The sequence below is a fragment of the Cylas formicarius genome, unplaced genomic scaffold (genome assembly GCF_029955315.1).
Source record: "Cylas formicarius isolate icCylForm1 unplaced genomic scaffold, icCylForm1.1 PGA_scaffold_10__41_contigs__length_53128322, whole genome shotgun sequence".
Classification (NCBI taxonomy): Eukaryota; Metazoa; Arthropoda; class Insecta; order Coleoptera; family Brentidae; genus Cylas; species Cylas formicarius.
The window spans coordinates 26459192-26482651 of NW_026844214.1; the positions used below are offsets into that span (position 1 = coordinate 26459192).

The 23460-nt window shown below is 33.8% G+C and overlaps 1 protein-coding gene across 3 annotated transcripts in view; it reads right to left on the reverse strand.

Moving 5' to 3' along the window:
• Positions 1-23460, reverse strand: part of LOC132707988 (uncharacterized) — a 511366-nt gene that overhangs the window by 308032 nt on the left and 179874 nt on the right. The gene's annotated exons all lie outside the window — the stretch shown is intronic.

The following is a 23460-nucleotide window of genomic DNA, read 5'->3' on the forward strand; positions in this document are numbered from 1 at the left end:
AAAGGATCATCAGCACGAGATGTAATGCGGTGGCGACCGTGTCGTTCCCTTCTAGTGTACTGCCTTGTTCCTTTGTACAGATTTACAACTTTATAGATGCTTTGCTGGACATTTAGCTAGTGCGCCACGTACCTTTTGGTTCGGTTCTCCTCAAGAAGAACGACTGCTCTAATAGCCTCTTCAGCACACTTTTAAATTTACTTAAATTGCAGACACTTGTTGCTTCGATATGTTAAATCGAAATAATGAAATCGTTTCCTTTTATTCCTTCGCGAATAAGTACGAAATTTTAAGTGACGCGATAATTTTTGTGGGTGTGTATATACTTAATGGTCAAAATAGATATTTACTACTTAAAATTAGATTCTAGTGAGCCAAATATCCGCCTCGGGTTTTATGAGAGAAATAAAAAGACTTTTAGCACTCTAAAAATTATAATGGAATAATTATATTATAATATGCTTGGTGAAATATGTGACAGAAGAATAAAATCAATTATAATATATTGCTTAAATTTTGTACAATTTTGAAACCTGAAGGAAAGATTTTTTACGAAACGAATTAATTAAAGAATATCAATAGAACTATTATGCTGGTCATCAAACATAATCTTCATTTTTTGACATTGTTGTAATAATGATATTTGTGTGTATGAATGTACATTTAGTGCAAATCTAAAAGTACATAATTTAATTACTTTTTATTTCGGTGAATTCAATTTTTTGGACTTTGGATAATATTTTACAAAATAACGGTGTATTGTTTCCATAGTTGTAGAATTGCTCTTTGGGCACATAAAGTTTAAAATGAATTAAATACATAATATTAATTTTGTGGCCTCTAAAAATGAGTTGACCTGAAGTATCACCATATTTTCCATGACTATAAAATCAGATCCGTTTTTTGCAAACAAAATTATATTTAATTAATGTCGTATATTAACTTCGAGTAAAAAAATTACATTAATTCATATTGTGATAAAAAAATTAAATCGTTCAAAGAGAATTATTTTTTATACTCATATAAGGAGAATTTTGAATATTATATTGCAGTAAACTTACACCATTATAGTAACAATAGGGACAAAATAATTCAAACTATTAAAATTTTGACTAAGACCACCAATTTGGTGACTTCCCAGATTCTCCCCTTTACTAAAATTACTGATACATTAAAATTTATTGATTTTATATCCAATATCTTTAATTCCAAAATCTTAAGATCCGGAGTAATAACTTTTAGTATTTCTAATGTGTCTGCCTTTTTCACACAATGCCGCAAGCTGCTGTGCGAAGGAGATTAATTTGCAAGTGACATATAAATCTTCAAAAGTTTGTGTTTTTTCTAAAAGATCTCTACTACTTTGAAAATAAAAATGATTTTTTTAAGTGGAGGAACAGTTTTGAATTTACCACTATGCGCAAAACTTTTTAAATATGAACACTTTTCAACAACTTTTTTCTGAACAAAGTTTTATGTCGACAAATATTACACGAAAATTCAATTTTATCTATTTGAATAAACCCTGTATATGATCTAAACTGCATAAACCAACTGTCATATTTGCATATAAAAAACTTAGTTTCTATGAAAATATTGATATTTTATATTCACGAACTAAATTTCCCTATTCACCAACCACTTACGCCAATATTTTGCACACAATGATAACAAAGGCTTTACGTTAATAACACTAAACACTAACACTAACTTGTCCAAAGTCGAAAAAACCACACAAGGCGGCAACGTCGTTCTTTGTTCCGCGTGCCCGCGTGATTGGGTGCTCAGTATCGCCATTAAAATGGCTTATGGCGCAAATTTACATTTGTTTTGCGAAAACCACAAAAACGTTGTAAATTTATCATTTAAAAACATCAATTTGATACTTTTACATTGTGAAATCACACTTAATACAGAAAAAGCGTGTTCGGCTTGTAAGTTACGGATTTAATTTTTTTTTTATTTTCACATATTTTGATTCATTGATTAATTTTGTCGTGATACGTGATGCCATACCTAAACCTGACCGTTTCTGAGAAATTTTGAGAATCTAAATAATACATTCCGTAATTTGACCTTTGACGGCAAAACAAAGCATTAAAATTTATTAATTGGATTGACTATTTTAGCGATTTCAATTTTATTCATTCATCAAAGTTTCGGATGAAAACGACTGAATCTCAGAGATTGTAATAACATTAGCTTAAGAAACCGGGACTATTTGTATCGACAATAAGCGTCGTGATTACCGCAAAGGATTAGAAAATGGGACTTTCATTTAAAACCCGGAAATTGTCATCGTCTGCCTGCGTTAATGCGAGAAATGTGGCAAAATTGCTTTTCCAAATAACCAAAATGAATTTTGTTCCCGCTTTCGCAATATTCGGTGTCGACGATACTTGTTTATTTTTGTGTATTTTTGATACAAAAATTCTAACACCCAGAAAAACTGTAAATATATTTTTAATTGAGAGACACAATAACTAATAAAATATTATTTCAATTATTCTGTTAAAAAAAAGTTTTTCAAGAACGATGAAGTGTCGCTTTCTTATCTAATTTATCGATAACAGAGGACTTATATCCATGGTAAAAGACAGGCTAACCTACCTCCATTTTTAAAAAGGGTGGACGCACTTTCAATTTTTTTTTCAAAAAGTAATTTAACATAACCAAAATTGGAAATACTTTGTCACAGGCCACTAATCTTTTTTCTCTATCAATGGCTTTCCCGAGTCGCTCTTTACTAAAATTTCTTATTCCTGAAACTAAACCTTCTCATCTTGATTGAAAAATGCTTGTCTCAAAAATATTTTTCTTATATCGGTCAATATGAAGAAATATCAGGAACAGCTATGGGTTGTCCATTACCACCAAAGCTAAACGCATCACCATGCGGCCCAAAAATCATATATATCATAATATAAGCAGGTACAGAGTAGAGTGCGAGCTAGTTTCCGTTAAGCTCTCAAGAAATCAACGGGATGAATGAAACGCCAGCAAGCTGTAAACAGTCTTCTAGTCTGTATTTGTATTTGGATTTCCACTGGGAGCCGGTACCACAATTTCAAAATTCTAATAGTTTTTCCGCCATAATCTTGGTTAGAATTTGAACAGACAATGTTTCAAATTCGTATTGTCATAAAACCGTTCGGAAAATAAATGACAAAAAATAGCCGAGGAACGGCAAAAGAAAGAGAATGGGTAATTGTAAAACATGATCTGTCATTCCCCTCTCATAACGGGCTTTTCTAAATTCATGGACGCCGTCAACAAGATATAAGCTTTTATAATATTGTATTTGGAAGGGGGGGCGAGCGAGAAGCGGGACCCTTAATGGTAACCCTTTGCGTTTATGAGCCGTAATATATTATCATAAGGCAATTCGTTTATCATTGGTTTGACGTTTCGTCGCGGTCTACTCGCAGGCAATGATATAAGAAAGGCGCGATTCCTACTTAACTCCCCGATAACTCTTTTTAACTCGAATTTGGATTTTCCTAATAATAATTAATTTGCTTACTTGAGAAAATCAGACTCGTCGTACGAAAATATTAAGGGTTTTAAGGAATGATTGATGATTTATGGATTGAGCAACTTATCTTCGAATATACATGAAAAAAGCTATTGTACGATCAAAAAGACGTCCATTTTTTCAATGGTACACTATTTTCAAATGTATCTCAACGTTTTGGTCGGCATATATATCCGACCGATATCAAGAGCATAATGACAAAATTCTTAAAATGACAAGCTTAAATTCTTGTTGTTAATTGTTGTGACTTTGATTTTATCGAAAATAAACACGTCGATTTTGCATTTTGGGTATTTTGAAATTTTCGTAGGTTCTTCAAGGGATGAGAGATCTACCCTTACAATTTTAATAGGGAGGCCGGTTAAGAGACATAAAAATTAAAAGCAATTGCTCAAATCTTCTGACAATTTCCAACATTTCTGGGGTTGGTCTTATGCATTCATCTACTCTACTTTCAGACAGTTCTTGCACAGATCTTGGTCTACTTAGGAATACTTTATTTTTTAAATATCCCCATTAAAAATAGCCTAATTCACTGGCTAGGATATCTATTGTCTATGTATTGATGTTCATATAAATGTAAATATTGGAAAAGTTTAATTTTATATTGGATGGAACAAACCTTTTCAAAAATTGGGTCAGAAGATTCTTCCGTGGTTTTAAATGTTAGTGTTGAAAATTTAAGAGAAAAAATTGTTAACGGAGGTTAATTCTTAAGGTCTATAGATCTCGGTTGGATAGGTACGCGAAGGCGATGAGACATAGGAAGCCAAACTTTCTATTTCAGAAAGATGAATGGAAATACTACAGAAGCCTGCGAGACGGAAGAAACTGAAATAATGGAGAGAACACAGATTTTCTAACCAACGTACACGCACTTTGGTCCTCGATTTGGTGGAATACCACTGAATATAACAGCCTAAGAGAGGAAGAACAATATAGCAATAGAAATTAGTTTAACTTCAGCATCAGAAAAAATCTGCATAGTTGGAAAAGTACATGCAGTGACAATATACATAATTGCTGTTACAAAAAACTCACATATCTTCACCCTTAAGTAAGTAAGTAAAACATACTAAACTGCCGAAAGACCCAATCCAAGGAAGTACCGACCAATAACTTGCCTTCAAACAATCTATGAACTACTAACTTGATGCTTAACTAAAATCCTAACAGAGCATACGGATAAACACAATATTTTCACTGAGGAGCAAAAACAACTATTAATAGATTAGCAGATTCAGAGGAAGAATAGAAACCTCTCATGCTGTTATATTGATTACCAAAAATCCGCACCACATTCTTGGTTGATTCAAGTACTTAAGATATACAAAGTCCACAACTCCACAACTCCTACTAACACTTATCTAACCGCTAATGAACCAATGGCGGGTTAGCACATATTTATCCTACAGCAGGAGTACAGTCAACACTAAAGGAAGAGGAATATTTCAGGGACACTACTTAAGCCCTCTGTGGGTTTGTTTGAACCCCCTCTCTAATCTTCTCAGAAGAACAGAAATAGCGTAAGCGTAAAATTCTTGCTCGCGCGGCGGACAAAGAATTTTACCTTAACTGTGCCTTTGGACCGCTCAGTTGAATGCGGGCAGCACGTGCTTAGGATTTTCCCGATTAGATATTATAATTTTGTTAGGCGCTAGTCCTTTTATAACACTAGTGGAAGTTGGAAAAAAGGACAAACTCACCTTCTGGTTGTTTTAACCGCAGTTACTAATAAAGACAAACTGGAAATTAGAGAAAAAACAAGAAAATTAATATAACAAGATTTAATAACAAATTTTTCATGAAAGCACCCGGAATTGCTCGAAGCTCCTAGGCAAAGCGCTGGTTACTTGTTCTCGCCGGGTGTTAATTACAACCTGGTAGCTGGGGCTATTGACCTGACGGACTTTCTCACATAACTAAGTGATTATATTGTGCCAGTTGTTATCAGACTCTTGCCACAGGTGATTGCTTCAAAGTTCACTTTATTTAGTGTGATTATGCAATTCGGACTGTAGCTTTCGGGATATCCAAGCAAAAACAGCAGCAACCAGGGTGAGGATTTAAAATATACGAGAAGACTTTGGATCAACAATATAAAAAACTATGTACTAATTCTTGCTTACAAATTGCAATCTTAAAAGCTAACAAAATTTACAGTCCTATCTTAAATCTTGAATATGACCAAATGCAAAAATTATCAATAGAAAAAAAATGAACGAGACGATAATAATAACAGATTTCGGTAACAAAAACGAAACTGTGACGCAGTAGGAAATTGTCAACGAAAGAAAATCAAAGAAATATATACGACAGCAGAAAGGCACGCAATAAACCAAAACAATTACAGCACTTTTTACTGTCGATGGCTTACGCCCGACAAGATTATGGCGAGTATAAAACTGCAGCCGATATGTCAATAAGAATTGCAATGCCAAAAGGGATTATTTATCAAATTCTGAAAACTACTAAACAATCTCAAAATCTAGTTTACAACAAAAACCAAAAAATAGATATTAAATCAATTATTAATCTCATCACTTTGCATACAATTCAATGCAGCTCTACCCTCTATAAAGCTACCAAATTGCTAGTTGAACCTTCTTCGAAGAGGGCAGGAAAGGAGAAGTTAATTCTTGGAGCGCGGAATAGGAACAATGATTCGCGCTTACAAAGTTTAACTACGTACCTGATTTCGATGTCCGGCTTAAGTACGTCACAAGGAATTTTTCGAACGCAATGCGTTGCGGCTTTTGAATATCGATGAACTGAAAAATGTACAATTGACTAACCGTGTGGAGAAATTTATTTCATCACAATAGTATACCGTGTACAAGATCAAAATTTCCCGCACCGTTTATATATGGATGATCTAAAATTAATTGACTCATCACCGTCTAAACTGCTACAGCTGTTCCAACTAGTAGAAAAATTCTCGACAGATATTGACATGGGTTAAACAAATATAAAACGACCAATATAAAGAGGAACAAGAAATTGAAGCAATGCAACAATCCAGCAACACTATTGAAAAAATATGTCACCAGACTTGATAGTATATGCAAATCTGACCTTGGCAGTAAAAATATGATAAAGGCAATTATCACCTTTGCAATACGTGTCTCGACTTACTTGTTTGGAGTTATCCCATGGTGTGACACGGATATCACAGGAAACACCACCCGCGTAGTAATATAGTGCGCCTTTCGTTGCCTCGCGCAGATGGAGGGAGGGGAATTCGCGACATTCCCAACATGCAAAATAATCTGATTAACTCTCTGAGGACATATTTCCATCTAAGAAAACATGACGCCAAACTCCATGCAGCATATGTCTCTCCGATAAATCTTACACACCTCTTACTCTTAATATTGCCATAAGAAACACGAAATGGTCCAAACAAATGAAAAAAAAAATGCCAGGGGAAAAGTATGTCTTTGCATGGTAGACATCCACACAATCTTGACCGCATTCGGTCGACAAAGTTGCATCGAACGCGTAGTTGAGATACGGTAATCTGTTTCTAGAGACCAATGCATTCTTTCTGGTGATCCAGAACCAGGTAATCGATACCAGAAACTAATACAGGCACATCATTGGATATCCCAAATAACAGATGATATTTGTAGAAAATGCCATGAAAAGCCTAAGACCATTCAGCACATAAACAGTAATGGAATCTGCAGATGCCAAAGTATATTACGATCTTACAATAGTAACCTATAGGAAGGTGCATTTCAACAAACCGGATATCCTTGAGCTGTCCCTAATGTACACAATCACCGACACAAAATCAACGAGGAGATACAGAAATATACATAGTTTAAATTTAAATCGAGACGAATCTGGAAACTAACCGAAGTTCACATCCTACCAATCGTAATCTCGACCACATGAATCATACCTTTACGCCCACCAGAAAATATCAAAACCATATGAAAATATATTCAAAATAATGCCGAAAGCCGTCATTTTGATCACCACACGAATCACCCTCAAATTTCCAGAGGAGTGAAGATGTTTTATATTGGGCCCGCACTTCTCGTCATTACACCAATTTGCAGAAGCTGAGAAAGAAGAAATAATAATAGTAATAAACCTGAATCGACATATCACTCAGCCTTAACAATTACATAGCAATTATAATTGCTCCAATGCAAAGGACTCACTACCAAAGAAGTGTGAAAATATTAAAACGAAATATTTAGAACATGAACCTCGTATACCGAAGTACCAAGTACAAAAAAAGTAACTAAAAAGTAACATCGAAAGAGAGAAAATAGAATTGTAAAATGGAAAACCACTGCCTGGCCAATTTTTTCGTAACCTCGACAAAGCATGGGTCGATAAAAAGTTGAGTAGTGCTGGCTTTAAAGGAGAAATTGAAAACCTAATAAAAGCAGCCCAAAATCAAGGTCTGAACACTAGATACTGCCAGAAGAACATCCTTAAGTAAAACCTCGAGAGTAGATGCAGAATATGAAACGTGGCTGAAGAACATATAAGTCACATTATTACTGGGTATTCAACATGCCAAACGAGTATACCCAAAGGCATAATAAGGTTGATCCATATATAACAAAATATTGGCTTTCAAGTGTCAGAAAAGTACTTCGAGCATGTGCCAGCAAACACAACGATATAATCGTCGTGTGGGATTACGCAATCAGAACTGACTACCATCTTAGCTAACAGAGCAGACATAACCCTGAGTGACAAAAATTAGTGCCTTCGACTTGATGTATCTATTCCTGATGGTTGAAATGATCCAGAAAAAGAAACTGAGAATATTAATAAATACAAAGCTCTTGAACTAGGAATTAGCAGGATGTGAAATATAAAAACTCAAACATTGCAAGTTATAGTAGACATGAAGTTCAGAAGATCGCGTTACTAGGCACCGAATAAGTCTTGTTGAAATGTGGCTTAGGCCCCTGATACCGCTATCAAATAATCGAGAAACTGGATGAATAATAATAACAATAATGAAAAGGAAAAACACTCCATGGAAGATATATTGGACAATTAGCAAAACAACATCCTGCAGTCAGTGGCCTTTCTCCGTAAGGGTTTTTTACACCTCGAAATTAAAGGATTTAGGAAAAAGTAATGCGTACAGATAATCACAAAAGCCATATCTTGAAGACACCTATGGAGGATCTATTCCGCAGATGCAAACATGTGGGCGAGACTATTGACCATGTGACTGGCGACTGTCCACGCATCAAAAACTGTCGTACGACTAAAAACTTCTGTTTAAAATGGTATCAAGACAGGCTTATCCAACATCATAGTCCAGATACATTGTAATTATGGACAAAAAAAAACATCATTGTTACTGGTCATTGCAGTGGCCCTTACACATAATCTAATACGAACAAAGCAGGAAAAACTGTCAAAATATTAAAGAACAGCATAAAAATGATATCAATTTTTATTTCTTTTCCATAGATTATCCCGACAATAATAGACTATAAAAAGGTGTTTAAGTGAGTCAAGCAGTCAACTTTGACAGCCCAGTAGGATAAGCATATCTGAAATAGAACGGATTTATGTTTAGGAATTTGAAATGATTGTTGTCTCAATCGAGTATGCGTCGAGTGGATACTGGAAATCCTAATTTGCTAGTTTGTTAGATAAATGTGCGGGTGTATTTGACGTCATAATTTTGTGTGTGAATACAAGAAAATGGTGCTTTTCAGTTCAGTTAGTTTTGGTAAAAGAGGTACGGATGCACATACCATTTTTTAAAATATTTTAATTAAGAAAGCGTCGGCTTGCATAAAGAAGTTTAATGGATTATTGGTATAATACTCACTCTATTTATCTATCAAAGTTGTCTATTTTGCTCAGATTTTGTTTTGTGCCAGAAATGTAGAGGGGGCATTTGGATGGATTGGTTTTCATTTTTTGTTGTTCTGAATTTGGTTCTGTTCCTGCACTTAATTATAAAACTTCTGTGCCAATATTATTCTTCTTTTATTTAGATGTATTGCATTCGAGAAGGCAGAATCATTTATCATAACGTGAATGACGCAGTATTTCCAATTTTTTCCCATTGCGATAGTGGTTCAAGTATTTAATGTAGGTGGAGCGCCAGTCGTTTTTCTGCTCGGTGTTTTATAGCAAATTTTCTGCTATTTTTCAAAGTTTGTTTTGTCATTTTCCATCAATATTTAAGTCGTTTTGAGATATTAACACGGTTGATAAGGCGGATTTTCTACACCCGAAAGTCGATATATAAATATAGGCCATTCGATATTTTCCTCATTAGTGCGTATTTGAGCTTCGCGGCGGCAGCTGTTCGAAAAGTATTTGCCGCAGTAATCTCGTTTTCCTCGGTTACTTTTACAGCTCGTTCAATTTGAGAATCAATTAAAGTTCTGTATAGGTGTGTTCCGTGCCACCCCTATGGTTTGCAATTTTTCCGATGCTAAACATTTTCTCTCGTTCATTTTGTCAACTTAAAAATTAATATATGAAAAATGAATTTCTTATTTGGTCGACTTTCTTCAGCACCTAGTATCGAATTAGAAACTTGGATTCGAAGGTTTTTCGATATGGCGAATACAATAACATTTTATTTTTTTCACATTATATGTAGAGTGCGCTATTTCTTTTCATAACATGCTTGTAGCTACTTTTTTCTTAAGATAATCATCGAATCATGATTTCTAAGTAAAAAAGTACATTAAGTTCAATTTGATATGTTTTCGAGATATTTGCATTTTAATACACTCACCTCCACAAAGAATCAGCCACTAAAAACCGGTCTCAATTTAAATTGGTTTCCTCACCAATCATTCGTTTGCTATTTATAATTTTTTTGGTAATCGAAGGAACAATGTTATGTCACAAACTTTTATTCAGAATTTGATATGGACATTGACAGAGTGCAACATTCAGTCAGCTTGTATTTCAATGAGCAACATATTACTAACTAATATTTCTATATTTTATTCCGAGAAAAATCTCTGACTCAAAAACAGTTTTTTTAACAATGGATAAGCTATGGTTTAGAAATGAGCACATTTACATTATCATCACGTCGATAGTCATTAATTTAAGTAAAATCTCTTTAATTGATTGATTAATATGCATTTACAAATTTTCTGCTCCTGCGTATATATACAAGTTAGAAATTTTCTGCTCCTGCGTCGGTTGTTGATAATTCGAACTTGCTGACGTTTCGCCAATCATCTTACTGGCTTCAACAAAGCTTAAGCGTTCCATTACAAAATACACTTTCCCGCAACCTCTCAAAGAAGTCGGAAGTTCGACAGAAATTCCACACTTGCCACTATGCTCCTTCCTTAAAAATATTACTTACCACATTTAAAAAGTTCTTAAAAAATATAATGTTATCAGTTGTCCAAAAATCTCTCGACATCTTCGATTCATCAAAGAAAAAAGTCAATTCCATGCACATGCGGCAAGGAATACAGTGGAGAGACAGTACGAAAAATATCAACTAGGCTGAAAGAACACGAAGGAGCCTTAAGACTACTTCAAATAAACTCATCAGCAGTTGCCGAACATAATTATGAAACCGGCCATCAAATCTTAATCCACCAAACTAAAATTCCTGCATGTAATTAATTGCTCTACCAATGAAAAATTCGAAGATCCCTAGAAATATCTAAACAATCTTAACAGCGACTCCGGTAACTTTTATGGGCAAACTTCGCTTGTCACATGGCAGTCTGTCTACATGGTGAACTGGAATTCATGTGATGCCTCGGAGATTTTTTATCTACGATGTCTTTCTTGGACTTGAAGCTATTCTAGCCTATGATACCTCACCCAAAATACTCAACTTTTCTTCTCTTAATTGCATCTACACTGCGAAATCTCTCTGACCATGGAATCCATAACATACGCCTGTAGGACCAGATTTCAGACCCTTCATACCCCTTACTTGTTTTCTTTTTTGTTAATGGCCAACCATATAGGAGAGTAGAGAACTCATCGAATCTCACAAGACGAACTCTCAGGTGAAACTTCGAATCTCAAGGATTTTACTCATTTTATTTCGGAATGGCTGTAAGTGCTACTTGTTAAAATACTGCCAAGATATTTTAGTTTACTTGCTGTAGGACTGTGTTTCTTACTGCTTTTACCTTTTACCAATATGGGAATCACTCAACCGGGACAATATTCATTACCACCCTGCAGTAAAATTATGGACCAAAGAACATTCTTAATATCGAAAGAGAAGTCGTTAAATATTTGCTTTTTACTAAAAATATTTTATCTCGCAAATTGATGGAACCTACCTTGGTAATGGTAATTCGAAAGGATCGTTGGTTCGTTCAAGTAATCATAATACATCTGGATCGCGCCTTGAATGAAATTAATTGTTTGAACTTGTCCGACCTCATATTGGCCGTCCTTTAACCTAATGAGTAAAATTAATGATTCACAAACCTTCAAAAGCAACATTAGTCGATGGCCGATCGATGAACGCGATAAACCCTTTGTGCCATGACGAGCGGGTTTCTTGATTGCTTTAGTGTTAGTAGTATTATTCTGGGACAATTCACAATGTCGCTAATGCATAATTGAAAATAGTATCGATTATATGTTCCAAATAATAAAACAACTTGAATGCGTCCGCTTTAGTGAAAAAAACCAAAAGAAATGCGCCCATCGGTTAAAATTCCCAAAACAGGTTTTCATTGGTCATGAAGTCTGCGCTCGTATCGAGATCTTACCGCTAGCTGGCAGCTATAATGCATACAGCCAATAGATTAGACCCAAAGAATATTCTGGTTAGTTTCGATGTAGAGTCCCTCATTACTAAAGTTCTTATTCCTGAAAATTTCAGCGTAATTTCAGATAAATCAAACTCCAACATTCTGGAATCAAATTTTTTCATCTTAATTGAAAAATGCACATCTGGAATTATCTTGTTTACAGAGTCGTAAAACTACCTCAAGTCGAATCACTTCTACATTATGGATATAAAGCGTTGCATTACAAAATACACTTCACCACAACCTCCCAAAGAAACGAAGTCTGAAAGCAACTCCACACTTGCCACTGTGGCATTTCCTTAAAAATATTACAGACCACATATCAAAAGTTCTTGAGAAATATAACCACATCTATCACTTGTCCAAAAATCTCTCAGCATCAGGATCCATCAAAGACAAAATTGCGTTGAGACACCAGGAGTGTATATGCGTTAAAGAAAAAAGACTAAAAATCTCAACTGAGACAAAAGGACATGAAAGAGACAAACTACGACTAATTATCTCAACGGCAGCTTCTGCATAAGTTCTTACATTTAATTAATTCTTCTACCAAAGAAAAATCATAACCGCGATTTCGCTATATGAGAATCAGTCATCCGAGAGAATGTATATGTCCCTCTTTTAGCTTCCTCAAACAGCATTAGCCATAAGCAGGTACAAAGTAGAATAGGTTAAGTTAAGAGATGAAGAAGCCAACAGGATGACTGGCGAAAAGTTGTATTCATCAACCATCGATTTTTAAAAATATTTATTGCATTTTCTTAACGTATCAGTTTAACATTTGGTCCCTGCGGTTTTTTTTAGGATGCGGAATCAGATTTTCTTATTCTGTAACCGCTATAGTGCTCTCCACACTGCACTCTGAGAGTTTCAGAGTCATAATCTTTTTCTTAGCGTATTTTTTATTTTTTTTATTAAGCGACTTAGCGACAAAATAAAATTATTTTGAATAAATATCCTTTATGATGAAATTTGGTCGTGTATGCCGTATTGTATATGTGAAATATACCTAAGAAATTTCGCATTTTTTAGCTTGGTGAATTGGTGAATAAATAAATTGCTGCTCGTTAAATTATAAATAAAAGCAGGTCAAATGTTTTTTGTTGCCGAAAATTTAATCCGCAAGTGCAGAAATCTGAGTGGACTGTATTTGAGCTGGTTACTATTTTCGATTTCCCTTTTAATAAAGTTTCGTTTAAAGTGACGGTATAATGATGACTCCGAAAGGGTGCGGCCTACCTTGATCCCTTGAAGGGGGTTGGTGTTGGTTCTCTGGACCCGCGAGTTATACACGTACCGGCACTTTTTAATTTGTCTTGCACTTCGAATTGCCTGTGATGCGTTCGCTTCGACGGTCGATCAGAGAGAGAAGAGAGAGAGAGAGAGAGAGAGAGAGAGAGAGAGAGAGAGAGAGAGAGAGAGAGAGAGAGAGAGTCCGTGTGGATCGAATTAAACAATTAAACAATGACACTGAGAAAAAAGTTACGGTTTTTTGAAATCGTCAGAAGTGCAGTTTGAAGCGCTCTCTAAGTGTACTAGTTTCAAATAAAAATTTTACAGTGCACATAGAATTAAATTGTTTTTTCTTAACGTTTTAGGTACTCGCAATATATTTCGGTATGATTTAAATACGTTTTATAGCTTAGTTTGATGGGAACCATCGACCATTCGCGACATGGGAATCAGTCAGTCATAGAAACCGCGCAACTAAAATTTCTTTCCGATATGAACCAAAATTGCAAGATGCATCTGCAATTTGTCACATCGCAGGTGCCTCCAAGTGCGCTTCGAGCTCCGATACGTCTCGGTTTATCGTGCGTTTTATTGAAAACTACAAATGGCACACTGTGCCAATATTAGTACATTTACATTTTTAAAGTGCAACGCGAGAAAAATATATTTTTCCGGTTACGATTTTTAAGTTTAAGTTTCGCAAATAATTGGTAGCAATACTGCAGAAACGTTTGTAAAGCATGTCTATAACTAATATCATTCTCGTACAACTTGGTGTTGTGGCCTGATGACGAAACATCTAGGATTGCAGATGTCAAAAATCACAGTACCTACCGTATCGAACTTAGTTTATATATACTCTATATACTACAGACATCTATATACTACAGAAATCTGTATACTACAGACATCTATATATTACAGACATCTGTATACTGCAGACATCTATATACTACAGACATCTATATACTAAAGACATCTATACATATACTACAGACATCTATATACTACATACACACCATACACATCCATAGATCTAGCCTTCAATGTGACAAAGATCGGCTGAGGCTATTGCATTTGCCAAATCCAATTACCTTTCGATGCTGGATATCAAAGAATTTGGATCCGAAATCAGAGCTACACTGCTGAAAATACAAGTCAGTGCTTTCCACAGAACAAAGAACAAAGAACATCCACACTATCGTTCGATATGACATATAGATTTATGAGAGCTTATTATTACTCTCTGATTAGAATTGGAGATGTTAAGATATTGTCTGTTATAGAGTCAAGAAACAAAACTAAACTTCTCGGAGTATTCTTTCTTATAACGTACCCTTTAGCTGCAAGCTTCTAAATCTTGTTATTGGAAACCCCTTTATATTAACAATAATCTTTATTTTCCAAATCGTTTTTTGAAAATTGTTGAAAAAAAATGGCACCTAACCTACTTATCCAAGACTGCAGTAGTATATAAACCAGTAAAGAAAAAAGACACTCTGACTGTTTACTCAACACTCTTCTATCGAGAACAAAACAAGATATTCCTTCAACTTTTGTTTGACTCTATATAAATCGCACACCAATTACACTCAGGATTTTATCAGAGCTATAATATTTTGTAAAAGGAAACTCGATACCAAAGAAGGGCAATAAGTTTTAAAGTTCATATTATTATCTAGGAATATTCTAAGAAACTTTACATTATATACTGACAGCAAATCTTCACTACTTACGTGAACCGAAAGGTCTCTTTCATGGATATGAAGAAATCTTTATAAAATATGATTTTAGTGCATTAAATTTTTATTAATAACAGTTCAGCTCACTCAAATCCCCTTTGCATTTGCCCGACATGAATCACACCTACCTCCCTACCTCGCTACCTACTACCTACTAAATGCAGGTCATTGCGAAGGCGCCCATTGTGACCATGGATGACTTCGACTTTATTTTCACTGCATACACCATCTTTCTCTCTATCTTTAATACATTAGGATAACATATTGTTTTATTCTTACCTAGCTAAATTCAATAACGGAGGCTTATAGCATTACAAGATATTTTCGATAACATTAAGGAAGACCCCAACAGGACGCTCGCTGACCCTATAGAGGATCTGTCATTTGGAAAACTGGACTGGTTATCGGATAGCATTATTTTTTTCAAGATACAATAAAAGTCTTGCAAATATACGTACTCAAACAATATCGAGAAAACCGTGGTGATTTTAACCGATCTGTAGTTATTATAATTTGTTTTATTGCCCTTTTTATGTAATGGAATTATATTCCCAATTTTTTGGCCTTAAAGAAATTTTTCTTCACGAAAAGATAAATTTATCAGGAAGCTAAATAGCTCTATAATTAAAGTTAACACGCGCTTGATTGAAAAACACAGCAGAACTTTATTAAACATAGTGCTCCTCCTCAACGATAGACGTTAACAAGTTTATATAACATTTCGACCTCCTAAAAATTCGCATTTTTTGTCCTTGCTTGGGAATGTTTCTGGTTATTTTCAAAGAACCCTTACGGATAAAAAAACATTGAACATATCTTTTGATTTTTGCTTTGCTTATCTTTTAATTGATGTTTCCATTATTCGTCCCATAATGGTTTCGCGCTTGAATTTTTCCGAATTAATCCGAAACTAACGGACATTTTTATCGCAATTTGTAGCCTTTCGAATACCATCTGGTATCGCTTCGCCCATCAAACTGGCGGAAACTCAAAGGTCCAATAAATTGCATCCAGACCTTTTATCCTAGAGGATGATTGCGAAAATTAGTTACCGACGCGAAATCTCGGCTCCAATTTATCTTACGTTCCGCTTATCCCGCCAGGACAAGCGCCGCAGAACCCGAGGATAGTGTAAAATTAAACTAATTTCTGTCTTTTGTCGGATACATTGAAACACAATCCAGTTTCCGATGCTAATACGAATTTATGCCCCCACCCTTGCGATTTGGTGGGGGTTATTTCGAACCTATTCGAAATTACGTAAATGCTTATACGGAAGGCTCGCAGTAGCTGTTTTAAAATTTAATAATAAAAAAATTTATAAAAGTAAAAACTTAAGATTAATCTAAGCATCAAAAAATTTGTTTGATTAACAAAATTGTTGGTTCATATCTCCAGGAGACAATATTTTAATGGGTCAAATTAATACGTTTGTCAAAATATTTTGCTTAAATCAATGAGGAAAGAAGAAGAACGCAAGAGTATACCATGATGACGTTGGCGGGAAAAAATGAGTATTTTTTTTTTAATATTTGTCCTATATTTCTGTTTTTTTTGGTTTACCCTGTATCATTAAATATTCTTCTGCACTATCACAAACGAATCAATTTTTTGCAAGCACCGAGTAGTAAAATAATAATAATATTCATTCTTTAGGGTAACAAAAGTGTCATACAGACTTAGACTACAAATACACAAAACTTAAGTAACCTATCAGATATTAAAATTGCCATTAAGGTTAGAACTGAATTAATAGTTTTTTAATTTCTACCTTGAACAAACATTGACTATTAATCCATTTAATATTCACTGGTAACATATTGTAAAATTTGACACACATATATTCTGGTCCTATTTTGTGGCCTGATGAAGATGAGCGGGGTAATTAAAATTGTCAGTTCTTGTTGCTCTATTGATATTCCTTAGATCTTGAAAAAGGCTTAAATTTCTACGTAAAAGGATTAAATATTCGCAGATGTATAAAGAGTGCACGGCCAAGATTACCATTTCTCTGAACACATTTTGACATGATTGGAATCCGGCCCATTTTACTTACAATTCAAATTGTTTCTTTTTGTATTCTACTATGCCGGCCCCAAAATATTATTCCATACTTAAGTACCGATTCGAAGTTTGCAAAATAAAGTATGTTTAATGTTTAATTATCTAAATATTTACCAAGAACCCGAATTCCGTAACAGAACGAATTTAATCTATTTTGTAACTGATTTATATGAGATGCCCAGTCCAAATTTTTATCAATGAACTCACCCAAAAAACTTGGCATTATCTAAAATATCAAATATATGCTCCTCGATTTCAAACTCCGTAATATTTTCCAATTTGGAGCTTTTTGTTTTAAAAAGTATTCCGTTCTTTTTATTTGTGTACAGGATTAGTTTTTTTGATTAAACTATTTTTTTATTCGTATGAAAAATTACTGCTATCGGTTAACAATTGTATTTGTACCATCTACATAGTTAAGTATTTTTTGGTCTGGTTGTTCTGAGACAAGATATAGGTCATATGAAAATTACAAATAAGAGTGGCCAAAGAATATTATCCTGTGTAATACCATATTTGTTCGCTAGCATTTCAGACTTGCTGAATTTACCATTTTCCAGTTGTAATATCCCCGTTGGTGCTTTTTGTTTGTTATTTTGAAGAGAATATTAAAATCCCCATTCACAAAAATAGGTTTACTTTCATTGAATATTAGAGACAGTACCTGTTCCATTTTTTTAAAACATATTTTTATGTCTTCGGAGGGAGGTCTATACACTGCAACCACTATTACATCCATCATTCCAAGACGACACTCTATACGTCACTCCACCATGTTGTTTTTCCTGTTGGCAAAACAGACGGCAGTTTAAAGTTTTTAACTCCCAACTGTTTTACTTCATGTTCTGCTTTCCAATGTTCGGTAATACATAATAGTTTACATTCGGTGTGGTCTTCTATCGTCATATTTATTTGATAAGTTGCGTTGGGTAATGATTGAACATTTTGATGAATTATACGGCACCATGTTGTTTCAATGTTTTTATTAACGATATGTTTTTTACCATTTTTGCCAGCGGGTGGATTATTGGCAGTTTCAGTTAAACTTGGAAGAAGTCAACAAGATGATTTTTAAATACTGAAACATACCGTTACTGTTCATTTTTCATGAGGTCATCAAGCGCAAAGGCAGAAAGTTAGATCACCGACTGAAACTGGTAAGATTCTGTACGCTCAGATTTTTTATTACGTTGTAGAAACAACAATCCTATGAATTGAGACTATAACTGCATTTTTTAGTGCTTCAGGGAATGTACCCTGTTTAAAATATAAATTAACCAGGTACATCATGGGAAACATCTTGATCTTCGGCAGCTGAATGCATTTTACTAACAGATAAGATCTTCTAAGATAGTTCTTGCTCTTGATAAGAAGTTTTAAAAAATGAGTTTTGTTTTTAGACGTTTTTTTTTGGTGGTGGTATATTTTTATTGATTTCTTTAACGCAAATGCGAAATTTTTGGTGATATTTGAGAATCAAAAGTTTTTTATTTTTAACCTGATTTTTTGTAATGTTTTTAGAAGACATTTAGGGTTAATTGAATAGTTGCTTCATTATTTCAATTTTAAAATACTTCGAGGAATAATTACGTTACCAATTTATTTTAAAAGGTCAATATTCTTTTTTTATAGTTTGTATTTATGTTCGTGTATTAATGTGAATTGATTCATTTTTTAGACCAAAATAAACATGTCACTAAAATAAATCTATTTATTTTTTTAATAGGAGGCATGCACTAATGTCAGCTTAGTAAAGTATATTTTCAAGCCAGAAGTTCTTTACTACTGTTATGGTTTTAAGTTCCCAGAATTGCGCAAAAGTTGTTGTATTTGTTGAAGACACAGTAGTAGACAGTAAAAACGAACATCTACTGCTATTGATGCTAGACTTCTTTAAGTTACAACTTTGAGGATCGCTATTCTCCAAGAAGTCCGAGGTACAAAACCCTAGTATGTGAACAGTTCGTTGAAGATTAAAAGTGTTTGGTCGAGAAGCTTGCAGACTAGCAACTGAAGCAAAACTGCTCCGGCGTTTCCGAGTAGCTAGGCTGCAGTTTGCCACTGAACGCCGAATCCAGATTCTGCTCACAAGAGACAACAGATACAACAGACCATATACAAGTAAAGAAAGAATCATTCACGATGACGATTCTAATAACTCACATTACGAAGGCGACACAGCAGAAGTTAATGAAGAATACCACTACATCCCTTATAGATTATTCTAAAAGAGAAACCTCTAACTTTCAGACAAAAACCACATAGATATTGTCACTTTCTTTTGGCAATCAAAACTTGATGATTTACATAACAAAACAATGGACGATATATTTGATAAAGATATAAATTTCACATTTAACAAAATTAACATTTTTTTCTAGCAAACCATCAAAAGTGGAAAATATTATATAATCCTTCTTCCATATGAAAACAAAACTAGTTCAACATTTATTCTATATTTCATTCACAGCAAAAGTAAATTTGACTTTTCAAAACTATATTGGATTGAAAATAATTTACAACTTCCGATATTAGAAATATTCTCCTTTATATTTTCTGAAAAAGATATAAAATTAAGAATCTGTCAAGATATAGTTCGAACTCCCGATTAAGACCATTCAGGAAAAAGTAATTTACATCGCGGTAGTAATGAAACAGTTAAACGAATAAAACAACAATATAGTTGGCCAACCTTGACCAAAGATGTCGAAAATTATATTAGAAATTGCGAAATCTGTCAGAAAGTCAAAATCTATCATAAAAACCTGAGCACATCATAAGTTATCAAAGAAACTCCCAAAACTGCTTTTGAGCACAATGACATCGACCTTTTCGAATAATCGCATGCAGCATTATTATCGAGTCGCATGTACCCGCACTGATCAACAAAAACATAAATCCAAAATAAAATTTGATCAAGCTATCTCCAGGAATGTCACTAAATTTTATGTGTGAGATAAGGTTTATGTTAAGGATGCAATACCGATAAACCTCAGAATAAATTTCCTTATGAACTTCTTGAAGTATTTGAAACTTCAGAAACTATCAGAAATTTAGCCATTGAACAATTTTTAAAATTCGGTTTTGGCGAGCTTAAACCCTATTATGGTTAGGTTAAATTTCTTTCAGGATCTTGGGAATAATCTGTACGGTCGCATCCCAATTCCTCATTACTCCAGTAAATAATACTGTAGGCATCTCCAACAACAAATGGACCCTGCTAGTATATAAGGAGCTAGAATCGGAGAGGCTATAAGACATAATAATAAAATACTCTCCTCTCTCGCACGAATGCTAGTCGATTCTTCTCTTTCTCATTTTAGCCTTTTAAATTATAATTTTAGAACTAAGCACGGTTTAATTAACGGAACGATTTTTAAATCAATTACCGGAAATCTAGACTCTACAGATGGCGATTACTTTAACGAATGTATAGATGACGATCATGAAATCGAACAGCTGTTAAAAAATTAAATATCGGTTACATCATCTATTATAAAATCTTTTAATTCTACAATTCAAAGTCTCTGAATCGACGAAGAAACTTTTAATCAAAATCTCCAATTAAAAAATATCTGTATGGTGTTTCAGACACTAGCATTTTACGAAAGTCAAAATAAAACAGTTAATCTTTGCGAAAACCTTATGGAATACTTCTAGAATCTTATCTAAGCGATATCTTAAAACGTAATCACGTTCGCGCGAATTAAAGTTTTACACAGCTCTATTATTTTTGATTTCCATGCTAGAACACAAGTATTCTAACTAATTGAGGCAGATTCCTACCTCATAAATCGAGGGAACAACGAACACCGCCCCATCGTACCGGAACAAGGATAAACCCGTCACCGTCTCGAAAGGCAGATATCGAACTCCAGATAGCTTTACCATTTAGCGTGCAAAGTGGTCGAAACTAATACTAGTATTTCGACAATAATAATTTGCAGGAAATATTTGAGCTGATTTTCGCCCCAAACCAGTCCATGTTAAAACGAATATAATTGTTGGAAACTGGGACTGCGACATTTACCTTCAGCCCCATATTTCATTATTCCGGGAAGTCAAAAGGCACATTTATCCTAAAGGCAATCTAAATTACGATGAAATTATGTTGTAGGACAAGCGAGGAAAAACAAAGCTAAGTTTTTGTTGGGAAGTACGTACGCGGTTTATTCGGTCTATTGTCAGAACTGTTGCGGCGTGCTTTTAATTATAATTCCAACAAAATTAATTAAAAGTATATCTCATAATATTATTGGTATTGATACAGATTAACGGACAGAAACTTTATTTAAAATATAAAGTTTTTATTTATTCGTCTCGCAGTTTTCCATACACATTACTTCAGTGTATCAGATTACACTCTTAATATAAATTTTGTAAATCGCTACCCCAAATTTTATCAATGTTTTGTTACTTTGCATAATTTTTTCTCTCTTGTTAAAAATTGTTAAAAATAAAAATTTATAAATAATTTTTCAAAGAAATTTCCACAGGCTACTGTATATAGCTATTAGACATATAGCATAGGTAGGGCTAATTGTACAGGAACTCAGGAACTCGTGAAGCAACTATGTCACATTTTGAGGTCTGTTAAATATGAGCATGCGCGAGATTTGAAATTTTGTTTTTGACGAATGGCAGCTCTAATTGCAAGTTTTGACGTTCGACCCATAAGGCCTTGCAGCTCCCAACAACCAACATGGCTGCTGCCAGTTCGTCAATGTTTGCTGCATTTTTACGCCAGTATTTTCTCAAAATATATCGAAGTCCAATTAAATTTTCAGGCAAAAAAGGAATTAACGTGTAGAAAGTGTTGTTAAACAAATTAGCGACTAGTGCAGAGTTAATATTATGCTGAATTACAGCAGACGGACCGGCGTTCTTAGAATAAATCTGTAAGTATTTTAGCGTTTTGGTTCTTCAAACGCTATTTGCACAATTTGTTTTTATCAAACTTATTGGTTTAACCTGTAAAAGTATAAATATATATATATATATATATATATATATATATATATATATATATATATATATATATATATATATATATATATATATATATATATATATTGAGGTACTAGATATCACACTGGAAACATCAAAGTGGAAAAAATGTTCAACAAGCACCTCGTATAGACAGGACGCTCATTCTTTCATCGCAAGTCTAGTAATTGCAGAAAGCTTCGCCTCCCAAATTTATTATTATGAACAGTATTGGAAAATGTAAATAAGAAATTTAAAAACTAGTATAAAACAAGTCAATAAACAATTAGCCCTAAATGTAACAGAATTAACATTTCCAAACGCTAAATAGTGTTGTGTCAAAATTTAAAAAACATTTTGCTAGCAAAAATTGCATGGTGGCTTCTGCAAAAAATTCCTTGTCAAAAATATTTAACAGCAATTGTTAAATGCTAAAAGTACATGTAGAAAGTGCATTGTGTCTACCGGGCTTTAAATACTAGTATCAATTCACACAATAATTTACCTACATTTTATTGCTATCTGGATTCAAATGTAAATAACCAAAAATTACTTTTCCAGAAATGCTCGGAATTGTTTTAAAGTGTAAGCTCGTATGAAACATTCTAAAAGGAAAATTATTAAGAAATATTTTTGTCCCAGATGCACACTCCAGTCCTGTTTTGTAGATAAAATTGTGGTTTATGCCACAACTACGACTTACCTTTAATTATAATAGCATTTTATATAGTGTTTTATTAACTCGTTTTAAGTTCACGGAAGATATAGTTGGAGAATGAACACAACGTAAAAATATAAATGAATAAATCCATGAATTATTTAATAAGGCCTTTATTGAAAAGAATAAATTACATTGTTGCTTATAAACACAATTAGAAAAATAAATGCTGCATTTTTTAATTACATAATAATATTTATTTTTTATTTGCACAATGGCGTCAGATATAAGATGCTTCAGCGTTACTCTTTTCAAGGAACTTTTATATTACTTGATTTGAGAGGATCACCTTGAAAAATTGTAAAAAGGAAGATGTAAGCAATAAAAAAATGTTCATTTATAATACATTATACTATTGTTAATTATTAGTAGAATAACTAAAGCAAAAATTTCATTAACTGTAAATTCGAAACAAAATTTAAA